We start from the raw sequence: 11,041 nt of genomic DNA, 5'->3' as shown, positions 1-11,041 counted from the left end.
AAGGGTGAAACTGAAATTGGACATCTTGAAATTTAGAGATTAAACGAAACAAAATCTAAATCTCAAAAGTAAAATTGTAACCTTTTGAAACTCAATAACTAAATTGACTAAAAATATAAGGTATATTTTTAAAACTCATGTGGGCCAATGAGACCAAGTGAAATTAGACCCAGAATATCTATAAATGTATATATATATATTTTTTCTTTTTCTTGAAAGCGCACCCATATACAAGTTAAAATACTAACTTGGTTTCTAGGAGATTGGCCAACACAAAATTGTTCTAAGCTAAATATGCTAAATGTTAGAGTTTCTAGGATTGAGTCATCGAAAAAGAAAGTGCACCTTGTTTGTACAAGTAATAATTATGAATTTTTAAGTGTGTTTAGATTTGAGCAATTCTATATTGATAGCTATTACTTGTACTCGTGAGTTGTAATATACTTTGAAAAGTCCAATTTTGAGGTCTTATACTTTCAAATGTTCAAGTTTAGTTCATTTACTTTTACTAAATCTTAAATTTAGTTTATACTACTAATTTATGGTTGATTGTTTTAAAAAAACATTGGTTATTTGTTACCATTTCACGATAAGTTTAGTAACATATTCACATATTTTATTTTCTTATATGAAAATTATTATTATTATTTAATCCATTTCGAGAAAAGTTAACTTAAATGGACTAAGCTTTAGATTTATTTACAACACAGGGATTAAAATTTAATAAACCTCAAATAGTTTAACTTTTCTTGTTTTGAAAAAAAAAAAATATTGGTACTTAAAAACTTTACTAGAATTAAGTCGAACAAGTTCTCGATTTAGTTCGACTAGATTTGTAGTCTGTGTGTTATCTTTGCTATTTGAAAATGAATGGTTTGGCCTTGAGATTGATAGCCAAGGAACATTGCGACTCAGAATATAATTGTCAAGCACGATATTTATAACAAACTAATTGACAGATAAAATAACATAATATCAAATAATAGCATCAAAGATAGTGAGATACATAAATTGCTAACCCAATTCAATATAATATCACCTATATCTATGAGTCTGTATGTTCGATAGAAGGAAACTCATTATACAAAGAGTTTAGCAATTCCAACGAAGAGCTTATTTGATAAGCTCCCCTCAATACCACATAAAAAGCTCATCCTGAGTTTTCACTTACTCCCTAAATGATTTGTTACACTCACAATAATTCAATCATGCTTTATTGACCTCTGGAACAATCCTATATTTAGGAAAGATAAAGCTTTTTAGTCACATTAGATTAAGATTGAGGCTTAGACAATCTCTAAGCTCAAAACTCTCAATGCACACCTTTTTTTTTTTTTTTTTTTATTAAATAAGGAGGCCAACCTTAAAATTAAACAAGACCACAATATATATATCTTTGAGAAGATCTTCAAGGAAGGAATAAATCATCTCTGTAGAAAAAAAAAGGTAAACTATGAAATTTGCAAAATTATGCTTACAGATAAGGAAAGAATATAATGTAAAATTTGCTATCTGTCATGTTTGTCTTGACATCATTCATAACATGTTGCAAAACATGTTGTTCAAGATAGGAATGCAAACCAATAAATATGCACTATACATATCAACATATAAAGAAGAAACTCGAGGCAGAATTTGCATGAAACAAAACATATTGCCGAAACATGTTGTCGATAATGATATAAGACATGAATTATGTTGTTTAAGTTTTGTTTGTAATAAAATCATTCAATCATACTCCAATAACAACAATTTCTCTATAACTCTTGTTACGAAAAAAAAAATATATTTTTTAAAGTTCGGTACCATTCACAACCTTTTTCCATTGTCAAGCAAAAAAAAAAAAAAAAGAGATTTTAAGTATCTAACACTTCAAATTATAAAATGTTTAAGCTAGCATGAGCATAACATAATTGATATAGAAAAATATATTATCGATCCAGAGGTTAGATGTTAGAATTTCCTACTCAAATAAAAAAGGAAAAAATTTTGTAAAGGTGTTTTTAAGTGAGTTGAGTACAAAACAACGTCATAAGTTTCTTCTACACAATATAGCCTATCATTTTCATTATCTTAAAGTTGTAATATTTTCACTTTCTTAATATACGGGAAAAAAAAACACAACAAAAATAAAGGAGATGAACTGCATTGAAGACTTGTAAAAAAACTACTAGTTTGATTGTCTGATCATACTTATTTTAGGGTAGTTTGTTTTTCCATTTTTTTTTTAATAAATTATGGACTTAAACTAAAACAATAAAAATAGTTGGTCGAGTTGACTCACACGGAGTGCTCGTGTTTTCCTTTAATTATGATTCAAAATTCTTGATGTAACCAATGGGAGGTTTTGTTGTGATTGAAAATGTGAAAGTAAATTACAAGAATGTAGATAGAGAAAATTGTGAAACAAATTACTGAATTGAGAAAAGTCTAGTCTAGGAATTTGGATGCACGAATTTGATTGGTTGATCATAGAATACAAAAGATTTTACAAGCTTAGCCTATTTGTCGCAGTCGCACTACTTGACTAATTACATTCTTAATTAAACTAGATGCTCAATAAAGTGAGTTCGATAGCGTCCATAAAAATCTCATGTTTACATTAAACTTAGGGGATTTCGCTAATATGATTAGACTTGGATAGTCTAAGTTACTAATCGATTTTTTTTCTTGAATTATATCAATCATGTAATATTGTAAATGGGCTATTCTAAATAACCAATCAATCTATCCAGAAGCATGCTTTGACTTTTGCTACTTGACGATTCATGCAAGGTTATATTGTCACATACCAACTACGAATCTCTAGTCTAACAATGAAAAGATGATCAAGATTGGTCAAACCACTCATAGATTCAAAGAATAAAAGTTTTAATGCATTCGAGAACCATTTAAATTCAACAAGCACTTCTATAAACAAAAGTTCTTACAGTCAATTCAAACGAGTTTTACCGTAATCCTAAGCTATAAAGACCTTACCTTAGCCACAAAACATGTTAAAAAATCTTCCCGTGGACAAGATTACAAACAAAAGAATAAAAAGTTAAAGCTCATGCTCTATATGGATAGATGATGAAAAAAATGAAGAAAATTAGTGGTCATTCGTCCAAAACGGCCACTCAGATTAAAAGTTATGACCTAATTATGAAATGAGAAATTTATAGTAGTGTGTCGACACCACTATGCTACTCCAAACTCCATATTCTGTGTTACAGCGTTATGGTGGTGCCGCACAGTGTCACGGTCATGCTTGTACAGGGCGTGTTGCCCATGGTCGCATGGCCGCCTCCACCTCTTTTTACTATGCTTTCATCCTATGTATTTTCTTTTACTAGGTAGTTAGGTTTATATGTACTTTTCTTAGTGAGTGACTGCTCGCCCATTTCCATATGCAAGGGTAGCGGATGTATTTTTGTTCAGAATGCACTATATGGGGATAAGACTAACCATCACTTCCCCATACTCAGAGTAGTATGTTATAAAGCCATTGTTGTTTATTGCTTTCTAGCCTACTACAATCTTTCTCTTCTCTATTCTTACAATCAAACTGTCTGTGAAAACCTTTTCTCCAAACCCGTTTTTTAAAACCGTTTTCTCTAAAACGGGGGTAGAGGTTGCGAGAGGCACCCGCTGTGCCATCAGTTGTCTGTATGCGAATTAGCTGACTTGTTCGTGAGCGGGAACAAGTGCCGCACAATCGCTTAGTGAAGCTTCGGAAAGTGCGATTATGACACACAACAGCACGATGCCACCTTTTAGGGATGTTTTGGCATTTTTCACTTTCTTTTGATCTAGTTGCTTGGTTAGGGTTTCAATTTGATCCATTTTAGCTTTGTTTTCTCCCTAACATTGATTCTATCTCCAAATTGCTCGAACCTACAAAATAACTAATTAAACACATTAAATAGCATAATGATCTTAAGTTAAGTTGAACGAAATAACATATTTTAGGTACTATCACAACTAAGAGTTTTTTAGAAGAATATGAAATTTGTTTAATGAAAACTAAAATGAATATAAAAAAATTGAGTGGTTGAAGTTCAACCATCTACTTTCAAACATGATCAACCAATGTTTCATTAAAAAAAGATTTTGGAGATAAAGAAATAAACAAACCATGTATAAAACTAATTCCCTTAAATCAAAACGATCTTTTTGTAGGCATTTACCCCTGTTTAAATTGTAGGATCGCGAATTGATTATAGAAACATGAGTTTAATTAATCAGTTTATTTGTGAACAAGGAAAGTTATTATCAACACGAGTAAATAGACTGGTCGTATGTAAGGACCTCATCTTCTATTTTGTTAATAGGAATTAAAATTAATTGACTGAGGTTGGAAGTTGAACTTAATTTTGAAAATTAAAATAAGGGATAATTACATTATTCTCAAGTAGAGAAATAAGTTGTAATTAACAACACAAATGGCATCCAGAATCATAGAGAAAAAGGGAAATTAGACAGCTGGTATGAGATGAGCAAGAGTTGGCAGGCGTTGGCTGTGATTCTGTTGGCAAGGGAAGTCCAAACCACTTATCCTGTTGTCTCTATAAATACCGAGATAGAGGCTGAAGAAAAGACTGGACAAAGTCTAAAGGAAGGAGGGAGTTTGTCTCTGTGTAAGTGAAACGAAGAGAAGAAGAAGCAAAAATGAAAGAAGCACTGTGTTCAAGTTATCTTGAAACTGTTATGCGAGGAGGGTGGTGAAGGGTATAACAGTTGTTGTCTTTGATGAAGAGGCTGCTGGATGGAAGTACTACAAATTGAGATGGAGAAGAGAATTCAAGCTTCTAGGCAGAGATTGATGTTAGGCGCATCGTTGATGGTTGTAGCAGCCGCGATATTTGAAGGAAGGATGCTGAGTTGAAGTTGGGGTTGAGCAAGGAAGGTTTCAGTTTTTTTAAAATACGTTTTGGGCCTTGTGTAGCCAGACGCAAGTTATGTTGGTGTTGATTGAGTGTGGTGTTGAGCGCATCGTCTCACTTATTCTCGCTCTCACAGCCCATGCACGACACACTTCGCACATAACTGGATGCCTTGTGCGTTGAATGCAGTGTTGCCTACTTCGAGAGCACACTATTGCACGCCTCACACGCAGCTTGGATGCGTCATTTCATGGGACACATCAGCGAGTTGAATGCACTCTTACTGTGTTGGACGCACCCTACTGCATGCTTGAGACAACGTTTAGACTGGACGCGTAGGTTGCGCTGCGCACATTCCACGTCTAGTTACTTAAAGCACGTCCCGCAGCCACCCCTCGTGTGTTGATAGCTACTCCTTGGTAGCTCAAATTGTGAGTGATTCTTTCTTAAAAATAATAAAACTTATATGCCATTGAATTTGATTTTGATGCGTTGGAATGTGATTTGGAATATACTTCCCTGACTCTAATTTTAGATGTGATTTATCGTTGAGTGGCTTTCATAAATGTTATGAAAAAATGATGGTTTATGATAGATTATAAAAGATGGTTTCAAACCACTCAGTCTTGTGCCCGTAGTGACTTTACTTATATGCTATGCAAATATGTTTTCGTAGCGCCACTCAGATTGTTAAGGGAATTGTTGGGGCCAATAGAGGTTGTATCCTGGATCCAAATCTTGAGACTATGGTGAGGTATATGATATAGCCCTTTGGGGGCAGTTCTGATAAAGTATACATACATGTAGCAGAAGAAATCAGAATCAATAATCACTCTAATTATACTTAATTTGAGTTTTTAAAGTATGCATATAAACTGTTATATAAAGTAGGATTTCATAAGTATATTATCTTTGATGAAACTCTTCAAAATTTTGCTCTTCTTCACGAATTTGGTCTCCAAATGCACAATAGACCACCAACATAATCTTCTCTACTATCTTCTTACTTAGATTGTGTGGTAGAAATATTGAATTGAGGTTAGTTGGGTTGAGAAGGAAGAGGGTTTGGGAGAGAGTCAGTCAATCTCAAAATTTCCAACAGCATGGTCATCTTCAAAGCCGAGATTCAACTTATTTAACAAGATTAGTCATGCAAGCACTTACTTAGATGCTAATTGACACTTCAATTAGTACTAAGTAATTGGGAAAGGTGTCTAAATTGGGTGATACCACTCCAATCGAAGAGAAAAAGTTGGATTTTTTTTTTTTTAATTTTTATATTTCAATGTACCAAATAGCACAATGATTTGAAACATCAAGATACATGTTCAATTGGAAACATTCTTGTTTGATATAAAAGTTCGGTTAAAGATTTGGAATTGGCTATATATTCGCTTAAAGTTGATTGAATTTGTTTCTTAGATTGTTTCGGTGATGTCTCAGAAGTTGCCTCACAAAATGTCTCTCATGTTGGAAAATTTCACTCAAACTGGAATTTCCAATTTTTCTATTTAATTTAGTTTTTACTAAAACTGAATAAAATAAAAAATCAAATATGAATTTAATTTTCAAAAATTAAAAAAATGTTTTATTTAAATAATTAATTAAACAAATTTAGTTAATTAATTAAATAATAATTTAATATCAAATATTAAATTAATCAAACACCTAATTCATACTTGAATTCTATTCATGTAATTCAATATTTAAATCAATATTTAAATATTCTAGTCTCTCAGATTTCGTTCATTTTCCAAAAAAAAAAAAAAATGAACGTTTTAATTATATCAACTAAAATTAATTAAACCCTAATTTTGATTTTGAACATTTCAAAATCGCTCAATTCACTAATCTAAGATATAATTTTATGAGCTATAGAGGGACCTTATGAACCTACAGAGCATGAGTTTCAACGATTTGAGATTAATTGGCTAAACTCTATAGACCGAATTAATTAATATTCGTTAACGACCGAGACACATCACTATAGCTCGATAGTAGCGCTCTCCTCACTGTAGATATATTTCTGTTCACTTTAAGCATAATCAGTAAGTTGATCCTTCACGGTCATTTTTATTTACAGCTAGGTCAAAATTATCGTTTTACCCCTGTAAATACATCTTGCTTTTTAAGCTCTCACTGATCCTCAATTGAGTAATTGGTTTATAGTCCAACTAATAAAACATGTCCCTCTCGATCATGAGAGGGTAGGGCCCCATTGTTCAAAATAAAAAATTAGTGCTTAAGGGAACAACCTATCTGTTAATCTTAAAACGAGTAGGAGTGAATTCCATCTTGCAGAACTATATCCCCAGCTATCTATCTGGTTTTATCTTCAAAATGGGAGGTTTATTGAGCAATGTTGTTGGACTACTCCCATCTATGCAGATCAAAGGACAATCCCGAATAAATAGGAGTTTATAGTTAGCTCTAGGTTAAGATCGAGTTACCCTAGGTCATTGAATTTGAAATAGTCAGTTTTAACAGTAAACGGTCGTTATAAAGAAAAGTGACTATTTTGAGGTCCGATCTCATGCAAACATCCTTTGCATAGGATGGCCCCACTCTCATGTCTCCACATGAATGATTTTGGGATCACATCATTTGTATCAGTATACAAAGTGAGCTGCATCCAATAGTATTACCAGGACGAGGTATCCAATCTCATCCATATACTTAAAGATAATTTTGACTATATACTAAAACTTAATCCACTTTTATGTTTCCACATAAAGTTAAAGTATTCATATTATAGCCACGGATTCATTTATTGGATTTTATAACAAAATGAAATATCAATAACATTTTATTGAATGAAATACACAATAATAATTTTATTGATAAATAGAATATATTTTCTGAAGGAAATCACAAACAGAGATCTCCATGAGCAGCGAAAGTGGATCGTTCCAAATTCTATTTAGAATGAATACAACAATTACAGTCTAACTGGAAACAAACAGATTATGCATTAAACCGAAATTACAACATGCTACAAGAAGACACAAGGAATAGAGTATGCGTACCTTTGAAGAAGAATTCTTCAAGTATCCCTCGATCAGTCTCCAATTCATCCAAAGCCGAACGCAACAAACAGAACATGAACTCCACGAACGTCTGAATGAGCCTCGACCCCAATCGAGTCCAACTCGATCCATCAACTGAGTTAGAACCTACCACAGTCGTTACCTTGGTATTCTCGGTGTGAGAATTTAGAAGTTGTGGGCTCTGTATGATCTTGGATTGAGGAACGAAGGAGTTATATGATTGAGTCGAGGATTGAGTAAGTGGAAGATATGAACACTGTCTATCGTATAGACGATGTACTCGATCGTTTAGAAGATGAAGCCTATCGTATAGACTTTACTACTCGATCGTGTAGCAATGATCAACGAGTAACTATTGTATAGTCAACTCTAAGCAATCATGTATGCTCTCAATGATTATCGCTTAGTAAAAACTCTTTTTACTTGATCGCCGTTTTCCCATGAGATTCTTCCTGTTGGAAAGTACTATTGTGCAGTGAAAGTGACCAGGATCCATAAGCACTCTAATTCATTAATTTTGACAGAAATGAAAGCACACTTCAACAGAAATAAATGAGTTTCGTGACATACCTTTGTAGAACTTCCTCAAAGCTTGAATTCCAGCTGCAAATCTCCTCTCAATCTTGTTGTTGACCACCCCAAAATCTTCCCTACTATCCTCTTAGTGCTCTAGATTGAGTAAGGGACTCAAAATAAGGTTGAATTAAGGGAATTCAGATACAAGCTCACAACAGCAACCCAACAGAAGAACAACTTCTTCTCTCGAATTTTTCAGAAACATTTGATCGGTTGCATTATTTCAAAATCACTTCAATCTCTTTAATATATTGCAGACAATCATGTAAAAAGATTTGTTACATGAGATGCAGCTCATGCTTGGAGTTAATGAAGCTTGAGAAGTGGGTTGTTAGTGAACTACTTGATGAAGACAATGGAAAATACTTATTTTCCATTTTGAGATTTTTCATTCTTTTTCAATTTATCAAAATTGATTTCACAAATCAATTTATCTTATAAAATTGAAAATATTATTAATTTTATAAAATTAATTTCATAAATGAATTTTCTTAATAAAATTAATAAATAATTATCTAACAATTTAAACAATTCTAATTAATTTAATATAAAATATTAAATTAATTTTACACAATTCCATCTTCAAATATTTAAATCATATTATTTCTCCAATTTCATTTAATTCTAATTTGAATGTTTCAAATTAACTTATCACGCCACTCTAGAGCTTATCCATTTACGAGCTAGTACGAAGACCTCACAGACCTACAGATCTTGGGCTCCAACGATCCGAGATTAATCAATTAAACTCATTAGACTGAACTAACCCCCATTTGTTAACTAATGAGTGATTCCACTAAAGCCTATAGCTAAACTCCCCTCACTGTAGATATATTATGTCCACTTGATATAACCATGATTAGTAAGTTAACCCTTCATAAGTTGTTTGTAATAACAGTTGGGTAAATTCTCTGTTATACCCCCGAAATTACCTTTTCTTCCTTAAGTCCCATTGATTCCCTAATGAATAATTGATTTGTGATCCATTCAACAAATCGAATCCTTCTCAGGCCAATGAGAGGGTGGGGCTTTTTGTTCAAGACCCAGAATCAGCACTTGAAGGGAACAACCTCTCTACTAACCCTAATCAGGTAGGAGTGAATTTCGTCTTGCACCCTATGTCCCCAGCTATTCATCCGATCTTATCCCCAAAATGGGAGGCTTATTGAGCAGAGACATTTGGTCTACTCTCACCGTTTGTAGATCAAAGGATAATTCCGAACAAACAGGAGTTCATAGTTAGCTAAGGATTTGTTGGATTTTATGTCCTAAAATTCATAGTTTGTAAATTAATAAACATATTCTGTTTTGTTTTTCGATAAAGTTGTTATTGAAATAATAATCTTGAATCCAATAAACTAAGGTCCTAAGGCTATTTAATGTAGTTTGAACTTTATGTAGTGACATAAATGTGGATCAAGTTCAAATATATAGCCAAAATGGTCTATAGTATATGAATAAGGTTGGACGCCTTATTATGAGGATACTATGGATACGACCCACTTTGTAGTTAGTACAAATGATATGATCCTGAATCATTCATATAGAGATATGTGAGTGGGGGCATCCTATACAATGAGTTTTCATAAGACTGAACCATGAAATAGTCACTTTTTACGTTCTAAATGCTGTTTTATGTATAAAACTGGTTATTTCATTAATTGATGACTTAAATAACTTAATCTTAATCCTGAACTAACTATGAACTCCTGTTCACTCGAAATTATCCTTAGATCTGCATAGGTGAGGGTAGCTCATCATCGCTGGCCCAATAAACCTCCCATTTCAGGGATAAAATCGGGTGGATAGCTGGGAACATAGGGTGCAAGACGAAATTCACTCCTACCCGTTATAGGGATAGTAGATAGGTTGTTTCCTTTAGTACTGAATCCAGGTTTTGAACAAGGGGCCCCACCCTCTCCTTGGCCCGAGAGGATTTGGTTTATAGGTTGGACCTTAAACCAATTGTTCATTAGAGGATCAGTGGAACTTAAGGAACAAGATGTAGTCTTGGGGGTAAAACAGTTTTTATGACTTAGCCAAGATTACGAACAACCTGTGAAGGATTAGCTTACTAATCATGGTTATATCAAATGGACACAAATATATCTATAGTGAGGGGAGTGCAACTACGGGACTATAGTGGAATGATCAGTTAGTTAACGAATGTTGATTAGCTCTGTCTAAAGAGTTTAGCCAGCTAATCTCGGATCATTGGAGCCCATGATCTATAGGTCCATTAAGTTCCCCTACTAGCTCATATGGAATAAACTTAGAATAGTATGATAGAATGATTCGAATTGTTCGAATTAGGTGAAGAGAGAGAAACCGACAAGTATATATGATATAGTGGTCGGATTTTTTAGTTTAGAGATACAAATTTAATATTTAAATGTGATTTGAATATCAAGAATATGAATATATTCATATTCAGAAGCTCGGAAATAATGGAAATGGTCAAATATGTAAAAAGTCAAAGAGTTGACTTTTGACTTTGAAAAGTCATTTGACCGACCTTATATTCAAATGTGATTTGAATTTCGAGAAAATGAA

Source organism: Benincasa hispida, chromosome 5 (genome assembly GCF_009727055.1).
Source record: "Benincasa hispida cultivar B227 chromosome 5, ASM972705v1, whole genome shotgun sequence".
Lineage (NCBI taxonomy): Eukaryota > Viridiplantae > Streptophyta > Magnoliopsida > Cucurbitales > Cucurbitaceae > Benincasa > Benincasa hispida.
Note: the sequence above shows the minus strand (reverse complement) of the source record.